At 43.3% G+C, this 14,943-nt stretch overlaps 1 long non-coding RNA gene across 1 annotated transcript in view; it reads left to right on the top strand.

Annotated features, from left to right (window-relative positions):
- Window positions 1-4,827: 4,827 nt before the first annotated feature.
- LOC130291563 (uncharacterized) overlaps window positions 4,828-14,943 on the top strand; it is a 32,431-nt gene continuing 22,315 nt past the window's right edge. The window contains exon 1 of the long non-coding RNA XR_008847961.1: window positions 4,828-4,890. This is a non-coding gene — a long non-coding RNA (uncharacterized LOC130291563). The remainder of the gene's footprint in view (window positions 4,891-14,943) is intronic.

Below are 14,943 nucleotides of genomic sequence, written 5' to 3'. Positions count from 1 at the left end.
GCCTATATTCATCAGGCAGAGGTTGCAACAGACTAGGGGCAAGTGGCAGCAGGAGTTGCAGAAAGAGGCTTGAGCTCTTGGTATCAGCCAGTGGTCATGTCTCGACCAGCAACCCATCTGCCCTCATTGATTGGTTAACACGGTCATCCACTTCATCACAAGTGACATCTGACACCCCCAGTCAACATTCGGGTGGGGTCCTCAGGCACAACCCTCAGTTGGCATGGCCCTGAGAGCAGTCCCTGATCTCCCACTGCCTCTGTCCTCTGCTGTTCCCTCCCCCATAGAAGTATCTTATGCTGTGGGTTCAGCTCCACTATTTAGTAAGGATGATCTACTAGAGGACAGTAAGTAGCTACTGTCAAGCCAAGAAGTGGAGGAGACATCCGCCGCATCCTCCACTAAGCAGGTAAATAGTAATGAGGAGAGTGGCGTGGGAGATGGTGCTGCGAGCGTTTAGGCTCCTGAAACAGACACTGTTAAGGAACCTGAGGAGTGACGTGCAGACAAAACTCGATGATGATGATGATGATGAAGCTGATCGCGCTTGGCAGCTGGGTGCAGAATGGGCTTCATCATCATCAGGAGAAGAGGGTTGCAGGTTGCCCATGAGGCAGCAGCTGAGCCAGCTGGTAGCATGTTGGCAGTAAGCATGGTGGCAGAATTGGAAATTCTGGAGCCAAACATTCCTGAAGTAGACAACCTGCTTTGCGGCAGCATACCTTCCTGGGAGAAAGTGTAAGATGGGTTCCTGGAGTTGACAGCAGTAACAGTCAATCAGTGCGGACTGTTAGTGGGAAAATCAGCTACTCGGCTGTGTGGCACTTTTTCACCAAGCATCTGGAGGATGTTAACCTGGCCACATCAAGATGTGCCGGCAGAAGGTAAAGCGTGGACATATGCAGCATCACCATAAAGCGGCCTGAGAGAACTGTGGCTCCGATGTGGTGGTCCAGCCTGCTGCATCACCCAGTGGCATGCCGCTCCCTGTTTCAGCCAGCCAAGGCTCCGCCACCTCAGCCGAAGGGAGCTGTGTGTCAAACCCATTTTCTGTTGCTCCAGATGCTCCTGCTCCTCCAACTTCGAGTCAGTTATTCCGCCAGCAATCCATCGGCGAAGCCATGTCCAAGAGACAACAGTATGCGCCAACGGCGCAGAAGCTGAATGTTCTTCTATCCAAATGAGAACTGATGGCTTGTGCCGAGCCGAGGTGGAGAGTCCCAAGCCATCATTTCTTTGCAAAAAAGGCAGTGCCAGGCCTGCACAATTTTGTGGAACAGAAGGTGGGCCAGTCCTTGAGCCTGTCGGTGTGTACAAAACTGCACAACAGCACCGAGATGTGGAGCTGTAACTTTGGCAGGTCACGCCGCTTCTGCCTCCACGCTCTCAGGCTGTTGGTCCTGGGACAGTGTGCAACTCTTCATCCTCCACTGCATCCTCAGTCTCCACTGCATGGACAAGTCTTAGTACCCCCCCCCCAGCATACCATGTGTGCAGGGCACGGGGGTGTAACGCTGTTCTTCACAGGGTTTGCCTTGGCATGTCACACATTCGAGGAACTGCTAAAAATAATTCATAAAGAAATCGGAGCATGGCATACTCCACGAAAACTGGAAATGGGAACCATGGTGACCAACAATGGGAAGAACATCTTGTTTACGCTGCGACAAGGAAGCCTGAGACATGCGCCCTGCATGGCACACATGTTCAATTTCGTTGTTATGCGGTTCCTGAAGTTTTCCCCCATCTGCAAGACATCCTAACAATAGGAAGGAAGGCACTTCAGCCACTCGTACATCGCAAAGCACACCCTCCTTGAGCTGCAGCGTCAGAACGGCTTCCCCCAACATAGTCCGATTTGCAACGTTTCCTACACGTTGGAATTCCACCCTCCATATATTGGACCGACTATACGAACAGAGAAAAGCCATCACCAATTTCTTGATGATCCAAGCAGGTAGGGGGACTCCCCTGTTTAATTTCAATGTCAACCAGTGGCAACTCATACATGACACCTGTCGTTTGCTCAGGCCCTTTGAGGAAGCCACATTATTAGTCAGATGCCAGGATTATGGGATAAACAACATCATTCCACTGCTTCATCTACTACAACACATGTTGGAAACGATGGCTGGTCAGGGCACTGGAGACATGGCACTTACATCTCACGGCCATATAGGGCCTGTGGGGGCTGAACTGGAGGAGGAGGGGGAGGGGCACAATTAAGCACAGTTTAGGTTTCACCAATTGGGCGGTTTTTCTAGTCATCTGACAGGAAAGGAAGAGTTATGAGGAAGGCGAGACAGAGGACCAAGACACACCGTGACAGTATGCAGTGGAGATGGAGGCAGGGAGTCCCTCTGAGCCACTTGTACAAATGGCATGATGCATGCTCACTTGCTTGCGTAATGACCGCTGAATTGTCACCATTTGGCAGCGAGATGATTTCTGGCTCTCCACCTTATTTGACCATCGCTACCGACACAAAATGGTGGCCTTTTTTACACCCACTGAGATGGAGGACAAACTGACCTACTACAGAGACATCATACATAGTCAGTTGGCAGATGCCTATCTGTGCCATCGTCCATCCTCTTTCAGGTCTGACTTGATGGGGCCCTCTGCGCTCACCATCCACTGCCATGGATACTGGGGAGGGGTGGATTGGCAGGAGCAGTACCAGATCCATCAGCAGCATCCTCAGTCTACAGTCGCTGAGTGAAGCAACTCATCAGCAGCAGGAAGCCCTGGAGCAGGACCTGAACAAGCAGGTGGTGGCATATCTTGACATGACCATGCCAACTAGTGTTGAGCGGCATAGGCCATATTCAAATTTGCTATATTTCGCAAATATATGGACGAATATTCGTCATATATTCGCTAAATTCGCATATTCGTAATATTCGGTCTTCTTTTTGCATATGCGAAAATTCGCATATGTGAAAATTCGCATATGTGAAAATTCATCAACTTTATAGCAAGTATACCAGTGTAACTTGATGGAAGCAGCAGAAGGGAGGGATCAATATTCGCTAATATTCGCATATGCGAATATTTGCCTGGCGGTCTCACACAGTATTATTAGAGCCTTCTTTAGACCACCCAAGCTGGAAGCAGTGAGAGATGATCACTGTGATGTGTACTGTGAAAAAAAAAGTGAATATTCGTAATTTCGAATATATAGTGCTATTTTCGCGAATTCGCAAATATGCGTTATTCGCAAATAAAATTTGAATTGGGAATATTCGCGAGGAACGCTAATGCCAACACACCTTGAAGATCCGCTGGACTTCTGAGAAGCCAAACTTGCTCTGTAGCCACAACTAGTAGAGTTTGCTCTGGAAAAGCTGTCCTGCCCGGCCAGTAGTGTGCCATCAAAACGGGTGTTTAGTGCAGTGGTGGCCATAGTAACCCAGAGGAGAACTCATCTGTCCACAAAAAATGTGGAGAGACTGACCTTTATGAAGATGAATCAGGCATGGATCAGCCAGGATTTCCACCCACCAATGCCTGATGCATCAGAGTAGTTTGACCATGGTGCCACACCAACACTTCACAAATATGGAAAGTGCAAGACACAATTAAAGGGGTACTGATGACATCACGAGCACAGTGCTCTCTGCTGACATCTCTGTCCATTTTAGCAACCATGCATAGCTGATGCATAGCTGATGTATGCTAAGGGCAGCAAGGTGGCTCAGTGGTTAGCACAGCTGCCTTGCAGTGTTGGGGACTTGGGTTCAAATCCCACTAAGGACAACAAAAAATTAAGTGTTATTATTATAATAACGTCAGCAGAGAGCACTGTGCTTGTGATGTCATCAGAGAGCATTCCAAAAAGAAAATAATTTCCTCTGTAGTATTCAGCAGCTAATAAGTACAAGAAGGATTAAGATTTTTTAATAGAAGTAATTTACAAATATGTTTAACTTTCTGCCACCAGTTGATTTAAAAGAAAAAAGGTTTTCACCAGAGTACCCCTTTAAGGTATTCGAAAAATAAGTGATTTCAAAGCATTTGTGATACCGAAGAGATAGATCCACTACATTTACCTGGCACCAAAAAATACTATTACTACATTGATATGTGTTACGAGATTTACAATAAAATAATTTTGGTCAGAATCTGTATATTTACAAAAAAAAAAAAAAAAAAAATATATATATATATATATATATATATATATATATATATTGTTTTTTCTTTTTTTTTTCTTTATTAAGATGTATCTCTTTTTGACACATACACATTGGGGGAGATTTATCAAAACCTGTGCAGAGGAAAACTTGCCCAGTTGCCCATAGCAACCAATCAGCTTGCTTCTTTCATTTTTATGAAGGCCTCTGAAAAATGAAAGAAGCGATCTGATTGGTTGCTATGGGCAACTTGGCAAGTTTTCCTCTGCACAGGTTTTGATAAATCTCCCCCATTATATTGATTATGTATACACTACAGACACAATTCACTTTTATATTTATCTGACACATATGTTTTGTATATACTCAATACATAATTTTAGCTAGATATTTTAGCACACCATTCACACTGGCGCGTTTTTTGTGCGATTTTACCATAAGTCATTGGAAGTTCCATGTACATACTTAATATTGTCTTAATGATCATCTTATTGTGTATATAGCCATATGAAAGTTTTATGTGTGGCTATAGGATTAAATTCTAAGTTTTATTTGTATATGTGTGAGATCTGACGAATAGCTCGGCATCCAGCAGTCATATGCGCAGGCGCTGGGTTAGCTGGCCGGGGTAACGGAGTTCATGTGACGTAACTCAGTCACATGATGGTCATGTGACCTCTGGATGCCAATGCAGAAGTAAGGAATGCCGTTATGGTGATCATGGGCATACAGGAGCATGCGGATCTGTCCTAAGGTACAACTTTGTTTTTCATCTGTTCTTCATTAGCACAAGACACTTCACACCTGCTATCTTAATAATTGGGGAAATGTATTGCACAGATTATTATGATGTTTGCTATGTCTCACAGTGATTATGATTATAGATGGTGTTGTCTGATACCTGTTTTATATATCTCACACGTGTGTATTTTTATACTGCATATTTGATAATTTTTATGGTGATGTTTGTATTTAATTGTATGTGAATTGTATGAGAATACACCTGATATATTGTGGACATTGTAACCTTTGCACTATGCTTGAAAAAGAGGGCATGATGCCCTTGAAACGTCGCATTCGACATGGGTCAATAAAATCCCACTATTTGCACATGAACCAACGGGTGTGCTGCTGAAATTCTTTTTCCTGGATTATCTATCTGCTGTATATATATATATATATATATATATATATATATATATATACATAGGTATAGATAGACATATACAAAGCAGATATATATATATATATATATATATATATATATATATATATACACATATAAATATATATATATATATATATATATATATATATATGTATATATACACACATGTAGATAGATAGAATACAATAGAAAAAAAAGTATCGCTTGAAAAAGACGAGGCAGGCAAAGGAGCAAACAGCCAGAGAATTTACTTCGCTTTCTAAAACTTTATACATGCTTTGAAGTATGGGGTTTTCTTCCCAGTTTTAAGAAAAGATGAGTGATTTTGGATGAAATGTAGGGGACACGCCCCTTTTCCAGAAAACAACACCCATTTTGTAGTTTTCTTTTCACTCAGAGTGATTCAGATTCTGTCGTTTTTTTTCTGCGCTCTGTGTGACAGAATTTAGGTGCAAAACCCGACAAAAAGAGTCGGAATGATGTTAGCAAATGAGGGCCAAGGTGTAATTTTTACCCAATTTCACCCCACAAATATTTTCCTTTGGTTTCCTCATAGATTTTGTTATGAAATGATTGATATCATTGCAAAGTACAATTAGTAATGCAAAAAACAAGAAGGGGAGGAGGAAAAAACAAAGTGCAAAAACAAAAATTGACCTGGTCCTTAAGACCAAAATGGGCTTGGTCCTAGCCAATTTTCACTGTAGGACCCGGCCATTTTTTGCACATCTGACCACTGTCACTTTAAGCATTAATAACTCTGGGATGCTTTTACCTTTCATTCTGATTCCGAGATTGTTTCTTCGTGACATATTCTACTTTATGTTAGTGGTAACATTTTATCGATACTTGCATCATTTCTTGGTGAAAAATTTGAAAATGTAACTTTGAAGCTCTCTGCTTATAAGGAAAATGAATATTCCAAATAAATTATATATTGATTCACATATACAATATGTCTACTTTATGTTGGCATCATAAAATTGACAAGTTTTTACTTTTGGAAGACACCAGAGGGCTTCAAAGTATAGCAGCAATTTTCCAATTTTTCACAAAATTTTCAAAATCGAAAAGGGACCAGTTCGGTTTTGAAGTGGATTTGAAGGGCCTTCATATTAGAAATATCCCACAAATGACCCCATTATAAAAACTGCACCCCTCAAAGTATTCAAAATGACATTTAAAAGGTTTGCTAACCCTTTAGGTGTTTCACAGGAATAGCAGCAAATTGAAGGAGAAAATTCAAAATCTTCATTTTTTACACTCGCATGTTCTTGTAGACCCAGTTATTGAATTTTTACAAGGGGTAAAAACTTTTTTTTAGGTAATTCGTATTTTCCTTTTCACTACCATTATTATCTATTTCTCACTGATTCACTCATTCACTTTCATCACTTTTTCACTCATCACTTTCACTGTTTGCTGTGTCTCACATTTGCTGTGTTGCTTCACTTATGATTACTACTTCTTTCTGTATAGCGCACGTGCAGCAACATGTTTATTATGTTTCTATGGTACCGTAGTGAGTCTGTCCTGTGACGGGTTACGTGATCGCATTGAGCGATCATGGGACGCATCACATGTTCGCGGGTGCCGGAAACCTCCGGCACGCTTGCGCATTTGTGATTCACTCCAGGAAGTACGGATGCACGTTGAATTCCGGGCAGGTTATACTACAGGTGGGCACAGTCTGCTTAATGAAGTATGTGGACACTGGAGCATAGGAGTGTCAATCACTGTCATGTTAAGGGTGATAGGCCGGGGGCAGTATAAAAACAATTACCGGTTCATAGGTTAGCCACGCCCCCAGAGGAAGCGTTCTTACAGCGAAACGATCATTGGGGTTTGTATAGGTACGGTTGGCATCCCCCCATTATATTGTATCCCTCTTTCTGTGTTCAGGTCTCATATAGCTACCATGCTTGCACTTTACATTGTCCATTTTGGCTAGTACCTTAATTTAATCTATCTCTGACCTGTGTCACATTTCATGTATGCTTTGTGGGATAGCCCTCCGTCCTGTACGTGTATGTATCTGGTGCTGTTAGGATTCGGCTAGCTGGATGTGGATCCTCTGTGTCAGCGAGGGATTGGCGTTTACCGTGTCGGTGGACCGGTTCTAGGGTTGCTACTGGTTTTCACCAGAGCCCGCCGCAAAGCGGGATGGTCTTGCTGCGGCGGTAGCAACCAGGTCGTATCCACCGGCAATGGCTCAACCTCGCTGACTGCTGAGAAGGCGTGGGACAGAAGGATTAGGCAGAGGCAAGGTCAGATGTAGCAGAAGGTCGGGGCAGGCGGCAAGGTTCGTAGTCAATGAGGATAGCAGGAGATCTGGAACACAGGCTTTGGACAACACTAAATGCTTTCTCTGGCACAAGGCAACAAGATCCGGCCAGGAAGTGCAGGGGAAGTGAGGTAATATACACAGGGAGCAGGTGGAAGCTAATTAGACTGATTGGGCCAGGCACCAATCACTGGTGCACTGGCCCTTTAAATCTTAGAGAGCTGGCGTGCGCGCACCCTAGAGAGCGGAGCCGCACGCGCCAGAACATTACAGACGGAGACCGGGACGGGTAAGTGGCTTGGGATGCGATTCGGAAGCGGGCGCGTCCCGCTATGCGAATCGCATCCCCATCGCTGCTTTTTCCTACTCTCTATGTATTTTTTATATATGCAATATTTTTTATATGAAATTAAATAAAGATAAATCCTTTGTGGTGGTGCATTTTCTTTGGTTCGGTGTGAGAAAGGGGTAAAAGGAAAGAAATCTTCCTAAAAGGTGTAACACAATTTTTCTCGAGTAAGAAAATACCTCATATGTGTATGTAAAGTGTTTGGCGGGCGTAGTAGAGGGCTCAGAAGGGAAGGAGCGACAGTGGGATTTTGGAGAGTGAGTTTTTCTGAAATGGTTTTTGGGGGGCATGTCACATTTAGGAAGCCCCTATGGTGCCAGAACAGCAAAACAAAAAAAAACAAAAAAAACACATGGCATACTATTTTGGAAACTACACCCCTCAAGGCAAGTAAGAAGGGGTCCAGTGAGCCTTAACACCCCACAGGTGTTTGACAACTTTTCATTAAAGTTGGATGTGTAAATGATTTTTTTTTTTTTCACTAAAATGCTAGTTTTCCCTCAAATAATTTTTTTTTTACAAGGGATAATAGGACAAAATGCCCACCAAAATTTGTAACACCATCTCTTCTGAGTATGGACGTCAAGTGCTCTGCTGGCGCACTACAATGCTCAGAAGAGAAGGAGCGCCTTGGGGCTTTTGGGAAAATAAAATTTTGGAATGGAAGTCAGGGGCCATGTGTGTTTACAAAGCCCCCGTGGTGCCAGAACAGTGGACGCCCCCACATGTGATCCCATTTTGGAAACTACACTCCTCACAGAAATTAATAAGGGGTGCCATGAGTATTTACACCTCACTGGTGTTTGACAGATCTTTGGAACATTGGGCTGTGCAAATGAAAAATTACATTTTTCATTTTCACGAACCACTGTTCAAAAAATCTGTCAGACACCTGTGGGGCGTAAAAGTCACTGTACCACTTATTACATTACATGAGGGGTGTAGTTTCCAAAATGGGGTCATATTTGGGTATTTCTTTTTTTGCGTTTATGTCAGAACCGCTGTAAAATCAGCCAACCCTGTGCAACTCACCAATTTAGGCCTCAAATGTACATAGTGCACTCTCACTCCTGAGCCTTGTTGTGCGTCCGCAGAGCATTTTACGCCCACATATGGGGTATTTCCGTATTCAGGAGAAATTGCGTTACAAATTTTGGGGGTCTTTTTTTCCTTTTAACGCTTGTGAAAATAAAAAGTATGGGGCAACACCAGCATGATAGTATAATTTTTTTTATTTTTTTACTCTAACAAGCTGGTGTAGCCCCCAACTTTTCCTTTTCATAAGGGGTAAAAGGAGAAAAAGCCCCCCAAAACTCCTGAGTACGGAAATACCCCATATGTGGCCCTAAACTGTTTCATTGAAATACGACAGGGCTCCGAAGTGAGAGAGCACCATGTGCATTTGAGAACTAAATTAGGGATTGTATAGGGGTGGACATAGGGGTATTCTATGGCAGTGATTCCCAAACAGGGTGCCTCCAGCTGTTGCTAAATTCCCAGTCAGTGGCTGTCCGGAAATGCTGGGAGTTGTTACATAGTTACATAGTTAGTATGGTTGAAAAAAGAAATACGTCCAACAAGTCCAACCAGGGAATTGAAGTGAAGGGTGTAAGGGGATAAGGGAAAGGGATGTAGTTTTATAATTCTGCATAAGCATTAATGTTATTTTGTTCCAGGAATGTATCTAACCCTGTTTTAAAGCTGTTAATTGTTCCTGCTGTGACCAGTTCCTGAGGTAGACCGTTCCATAAATTCACAGTCCTCACGGTAAAGAAGGCGTGTTGCGCCTTTAGACTAAACCTTTTCTTCTCCAGACGGAGGGAGTGCCCCCTCGTCCTTTGGGGGGGTTTAACCTGGAACAGTTTTTCTCCATATTTTTTGTATGGGCCATTTATATACTTATATACGTTTATCATATCCCCCCTTAAACGTCTCTTCTCAAGACTAAACAATTGTAACTCCTTTAATCGCTCCTCATAGCTAAGATGTTCCATGCTCCATATTAGTTTAGTCGCGCGTCTCTGCACCCTTTTCAACTCCACAGTGTCCCTTTTATGAACAGGCGACCAAAACTGAACAGCATATTCCAGGTGAGGCCGTACCAATGCTTTATAAAGGGGGAGTATTATGTCCCTGTCCCTCGAGTCCATGCCTCTTTTTATACATGACAATATCCTGCCGGCTTTGGAAGCAGCAGCCTGACATTGCATGCTATTCTGTAGTCTGTGATCTACAAGTACACCCAGATTCTTTTCTACCAGTGACTCTGCCAGTTTAATCCCCCCTAAGACATACGATGCATGCATGTTCTTAGTAACCAGATGCATAACTTTACATTTATCCACATTGAACCTCATTTGCCAAGTGGATGCCCAGACACTTAGTCTATCCAAGTCATCTTGTAACTTATGCACATCCTCTATAGGCTGTACCGTGCTACGAAGCTTGGTGTCATCTGCAAAGATAGAAACAGAGCTGTTAATACCATCCTCTATATCATTGATAAATAAATTAAACAACAGCGGGCCCAGTACTGAACCTTGGGGTACACCACTAATAACCGGGGACCAATCAGAGTACGAATCATTGACCACCACTCTCTGGGTACGATCCATGAGCCAGTGTTCAATCCAGTTACAAACTAAAGTTTCCAAGCCCAAGGACCTTAACTTACCTGTCAGACGTCTGTGAGGGACAGTATCAAACGCTTTGGCAAAATCCAGAAACATTATATCCACAGCCATTCCTCTGTCAAGGCTTCTACTCACCTCTTCATAAAAGCAAATTAGATTGGTTTGACAACTTCTATCCTTAGTAAACCCATGCTGGCTATCACTTATAATACTATTATCCCCTATGTATTCCTGTATGTAATCCCTTATAAGTCCTTCAAACAATTTACCCACAATGCACGTTAGACTTACCGGTCTATAATTGCCTGGCGAAGACCTTGAGCCCTTCTTAAAGATTGGCACCACATTAGCCTTGCGCCAATCCCTTGGCACAATACCAGACACCAGAGAATCTCTAAATATCATGAACAAGGGTACAGATATTGCTGAACTTACCTCTCTAAGAACTCTTGGGTGTAGTCCATTCGGCCCTGGAGATTTGCTTACATTTACTTTACTTAACTTGTACCATCTCTACATTAAGCCAGTTCAGTACATTACATGATGTGTTACCAGCACTGACCTGGCCAATGTCAGCTCCTTTTTCCATAGTGTATACAGAACTAAAGAACCCATTCAGTAGCTCCGCCTTCTCTTAATCGCCCGTGACGATGGAGGCTCCGTTTTGGAAACAATGCCGTACAATAGGTTTCTAATTTTAATTGGGGGGACAGTGTAAGGGGGTGTATATGTAGTGTTTTACCCTTTATTATGTGTTAGTGTAGTGTAGTGTTTTTAGGGTACATTCGCACTGGCATGATACGGTGAGTTTCCCGCTAGGAGTTTGCGCTGCGGCGAAAAATTTGCCGCAGCCCAAACTTGAAGCAGGAAACTTACTGGCCCGTGTGAATGTACCCTGTACTCCCAGCATGTACTGACAGACCGTGCATGCTGGGAGTTGTACTTTTGCAACAGCTGGAGGCACACTGGTTGGAAAACCTTCAGTTAGGTTCTGTTACCTAACTCAGTATTTTCCAACCAGTGTGCCTCCAGCTGTTGCAAAACTACAACTCCCAGCATGTACTGATCGCCAATGGGCATGCTTGGAGATGCAGTTATGCAATAGCTGGAGGAACACAACTACAACTCCCAGCATGCCGAGACAACTGTTTGCTGTTTGGGCATGTTGGGATTTGCAGTTTTGCAACATCTGGAGGGCTACAGTTTTAGAGAACACTGCAAAGTGATCTCCAAATTGTGGTGCTCCAGCTGTTGCAAAACTACAAATCCCAGCATGCCCAGACAGCAAACAGCTGTTTGGGCATGCTAGGGGTTGTAGTTTTGCAACATCTGGAGGGCTACAGTTAGAAACCACTGTATAGTGGTCTCTAACTGTAGCCCTCCAGCTGTGGCAAAACTACATATTCTAGCATGCCCAAACAGCTGTCTGGGCATGCTGGGAGTTGTAGTTTTGCAACATCTAAAGGGCTACAGTTAGAGACCACTGTATAGTGGTCTCAAACTATACCCTCCAGATGTTATTAAGCAACTCACCGGCTTCCGTACGATCCAGCCGCACGACATAGCCGCCTGCCGATCTCCGTCGCCCGCTGCCTGGGACGCCCGCACGGATGGGTAAGTGGATCTTCGGCGCTGGTCCCCGTCGTTTCCCTGTCCTGCCCCGCCTATTATGGGTGGGCAGGACGGGGAAAACGAAAGTTAACCCCCCCACCCCCAATCTGCTATTGGTGGTCGTGTCTAGACCACCAATAGCAGGGATAGAAAGGGTGGCACCCCTGCCAACTCACTCCTATCCCTTCAGGGGGATCGTGGGTGTCTTAGACAACTGCAATCCCCCTTATATTCCGGGTCACCGGGTCACCATAGACCCGAAATGACCCGGAATTGCGCAAATCGCAAGTGTGAATTCACTTGCGATTTGCCGCGATCGCCGAAATAGGGGGGTCTGATTACCCCCCCTGGGCGTTTGCACGGGATGCCTGCTGAATGATTTCAGCAGGCATCCCGGTCCGATCCCCGCCCGGCGCGTGGCGGGGGCCGGAATTCTCCATGACGTACGCCTACGTCATGGGTCCTTAAGTACCAGGGTGTCATGACGTAGGAGTACGTCAAGGGTCCTTAAGGGGTTAAGGGTTAAAAGGGAACCTTTCCCAATAAAAATGCAGTCCTATCTGCGGGCATCATGTTATAGACCAGGAGGAGCTGAGCAGATTGATATTTAGTTCTGTAGGAAAAGTTTCAGGATATCTTGGTATTTATACATGTAAATCTATGCCCGTTATGGGCTAAGGAGTCAAATGGGTGGTCCTTCCCAATAATTGACATCCCATTTATACACCTGTAGCTGTCAATAACTGAGAATGACAGCCCACCTGACTACTTAGCCCAGAATGAGCAAGTTTGCATAATAAATAATAATAAAATTGTGATGAACCTTTTCCAACAAGACTATATATCAACCTGCTGCTCTATAACATGACTACAGATTGGATCTCATTTTTAATGTGGCAGGTTCCTTTTAAGGGTTTATTCACACGTATAGTATCTTGTGCATATTTAATGCACAGGATTTTAAGCTGCAGATTTTATGCTGCAGATTTCAATATAAACCAATTGACTGAACACAGATTTAAATCCTGCGCATCAAATATGCTCGGGATATGCTTCATCAGCATTTATTCCCTTTCCTGAATGCTGGGGGTCCAAGCACTGGGGATTGTGGATCTTGTGAATTGGGTGAAAGTAGACCAGAAGGAGCTATCTAAGATTTATCTCCGATGGAGTGAATAAAATATAGATTTTTTTTGGGGGGATAGAACATTAATATTAAAAGAGGTATTCCCATGTTAAGCATTTATGACATACCTTTAACACATAACGGCCCTGATTTACTAAGAGTGGAGAGTAGGTTTCTTTTGTGGGTTTTAATTCCATTCAATTTTTTTTCCATGGTATTTACTAAGGCTTCCCTACATTTTCCACTTTTCCTACATTTTGCTTTTTACACCTGCTCTGATCTGTCTGGTTTTCCTCAGCTGAAATCAACCACATTTTCTGTGGAAACCTTAGTAAATATGTTGTTTTTTTGGGAAAATATCGGTAAAGGGGCTTTTGGTGACCATGCCCCCTTTTCCCGGTGGCCACGCCCCTTTTCCAGGTTTTTAAAATGGAGAGTTAATAGGATTTTTTTTTTCAATTCTGGCACAAATTCTGGTGCAAATTCTGGCACAGACAGAATTTCTGGCGTAATGCACTAGAATCTGGCGCATAATCCAACAAAACATGTCGGGTTTACAATAGTAAATGATGGCCAATATCCATTGCAATATGGTGGGTGGAAGCAGAAATAACAACAACTTTATATAGGATAACCCCTTTGTTTTCTTGTTTAAGGTATACTTTAACCCCTTAATGACCACGGACATAAATGTACATCCTGGTTTGGCGGTACTTCGCGCACCAGGACGTACATTTACGTCCTGTGTATGACCGCGCGCATCAGAACGGTGCTCCCGTCATACACGGTAGGTTCCGGTTGCTAGCAGCAGTCGGGGAACCGCCATTAATGGCCGACATCCGTGATCGCGTGGATGTCCGCCATTAACTCCTCAGATGCCATGATCAATACAGATCACGGCATCTGCGGCAGTGGGGTACTTTGAATGGATGATCGGATCGCCTGCAGTGCTGCCGCAGCGATCCGGTCATCCAGCATGTGGGCCTGAGGTCCCCTCACCTGGCTCTGGCCATATCCCGGGGTCTTCTGCTCTGGTCTGAGATCGAGCAGACCAGAGCAGAAGATGACCGATAATACTGATCAGTGCTATGTCCTATGCATAGCACTGAACAGTATAAGCAATCAAATGATTGCTATGTATAGTCCCCTATGGGGACATAAAAAGTGTAAAATAAAAGTTGAAAAATGTAAAAATAAAAAGTGAAAAATCCCCTCCCCCAATAAAAATGAAAATTGTCAGTTTTTCCCATTTTACCCCCAAAAAGCGTATTTTTTTAAATAAACATATTTGGTATTTCCGCGTGCATAAATGTCAGAACTATCAAAATATAATGTTAATGATCCCATACGGTGATTGACGTAAACGTAAAAAATAAGAAAAGTCCAAAAATGCTGCTTTTTTGTCACATTTTATTAAAAAAAATTATAAAAAATGATCTAAAAGTTTTATATATGCAAATGTGGTATCAATAAAAAGCACAGATGAGGGCACAAAGAATGAGCCCAATACCGCCCTATATACGGAAAAATGAAAAAGTTATAGGTGGTCAAAAAAGGGTGATTTTAGATCACTGATTTTGTACAAAAAGTTTTAGATTTTTTTAAAGCGGTGCAAAAATATAAAAGTATCTAGCCA

Source organism: Hyla sarda, chromosome 9, assembly GCF_029499605.1.
Source record: "Hyla sarda isolate aHylSar1 chromosome 9, aHylSar1.hap1, whole genome shotgun sequence".
In the NCBI taxonomy this organism is placed as follows: Eukaryota; Metazoa; Chordata; class Amphibia; order Anura; family Hylidae; genus Hyla; species Hyla sarda.
This window is presented reverse-complemented; position numbering and strand designations above follow the sequence as displayed.